The sequence below is a fragment of the Manacus vitellinus genome, unplaced genomic scaffold (assembly GCF_001715985.3).
Source record: "Manacus vitellinus isolate BGI_N305 unplaced genomic scaffold, ASM171598v3 scaffold_139_pilon, whole genome shotgun sequence".
NCBI classification, from domain to species: Eukaryota; Metazoa; Chordata; class Aves; order Passeriformes; family Pipridae; genus Manacus; species Manacus vitellinus.
In genome coordinates, this window is record NW_021938998.1 from 10,338 (window position 1) to 12,003 (window position 1,666).

At 38.7% G+C, this 1,666-nt stretch overlaps 1 long non-coding RNA gene across 1 annotated transcript; it reads right to left on the reverse strand.

Annotated features, from left to right (window-relative positions):
- Window positions 1–6: 6 nt before the first annotated feature.
- Window positions 7–1,638, reverse strand: LOC108638878. Its single transcript, XR_001920118.2, has 3 exons — window positions 1,316–1,638; window positions 475–677; window positions 7–95 (listed from the first exon to the last, which is right to left on the reverse strand). It is a non-coding gene; the product is annotated as an uncharacterized LOC108638878 (long non-coding RNA).
- Window positions 1,639–1,666: the final 28 nt, after the last annotated feature.

The following is a 1,666-nucleotide window of genomic DNA, read 5'->3' on the forward strand; positions in this document are numbered from 1 at the left end:
GAGAACGGGATTTAAAAGTGCCTGATCTATTTACACGTATCTTGCGATCACTCTCTTAATTTCCTGTTGTCAGATAACTGCTACAGCTTGTCAGCCTGTAAGTAAAATCAAATTCAAACCAATTTTTCAGCATACTCAGTATCAAATCATTGTAATTTCCCTACAATTTAGTTTCTGAGCTTCCACTTCCAAGACTGTTTAATTTATTTTTACTTTTTAAAAACACAAGCATTAATTTCCTTTTTCAAGATTTGAGACTTGATTATAGGAAGAAGTTAAAACTGGACATGTATATTGGAACAATAATTATAAATGGCTGAATATTTTAACAGTGTTTGAAATTTTAATAACTACTCTCAGGAACACAGTTATTGCTATTTGGGGACTTAAAAATAAAATGAACCAACCAGAAGGCACAGACAGAACTGTTCCAATAGTGAAAGTTAAACAGATACAAACCAGCATTCCACCTACAATTAATCCTTCTGCGTTTGAACACTCTTCAAGTTATCTATAGATTTCTCTTCCAGGCAACTACATGACATTTACATGGAGATATGGATTTAAATGGCTGACTGTGGAACACATGGCTTTTCCACTCTGGAAATTCTTTCTTCAAACGTTCCAGCTGCTCCTCCTGCAATATATTTGGTTGTTCAGGATTTAAGTCAAATATCCTGAAAAAATGAGAAAAAAACCCAATCATTATAAACTGACACTTCACAGAAATGTAGACTAGATGAAGCAACTGGGGTTTTTTTCCCATCCTACAGTAAAATTAGGCACCAGCAAGTCTATAAAACCATTATATTTTAGGTTAATACTCAGGGTTTCGTTGTTCATCCTGCAATATAGAATGGTATTCCTTTTACACAATGGTTAATAATTCACTGGATATACTAAAAAGCTACCCACTTTACCTCAGTCTCCTAAAACTGTGACTTTACAGGTGGCACAAAGCAGTGAAGAGCAGAGTTCCATGCTTCAAACTTAAAGCATAAGAAATTTCAGGGCTCCAAGGTTATCTGAACAGACTGTGATGCACTACTCGTATGCTGCAGGGTTTGAAATGTCAGCATTGAACCAGACTGTCCAAACCCAAACCACGTTTTGAGTTTGACAATGTAGGCACTGAGCATAACTCAAATACTATGTTTGTGTAATTCGTTATAAATTAAAAGCATTTGTGTTCCTGTGACCTAACTCTGGTATAACACTCACTGTGACAAGGGTACATCATGATCTTCCAACACTCATCTCTAACATCAGCATGTTACTCATATCCAAAATTTAAATCCTGGCATCCATCCCTTACCTGTAGCTGTTGCACCTATACAGCGTCAGGTATTACAGGTCTTCGGGTTTATCTCCTTCAAATGAAAACTTGTGGAAGAAATTACCATGGCTTCTGTCTAAAGTTTTTTATGAATATTCATACGTATGATTCCTTCAAGAAATTAGTTTGTTTTTATTGCATCCTCCTTTGTCTGTCCCACACGTCCCAGGTGTCCCCAAAAGGGACGCCATGTCCCCCCCGCTCCCCCCTTTATCTCTCCCACACGCCTCAGTGGGACGCCATGTTCCCCCCCTGCTCCTCCCTTTATCTCTCCCACACGCCTCAGTGGGACGCCATGTTCCCCCCCTGCTCCTCCCTTTATCTCTCCCA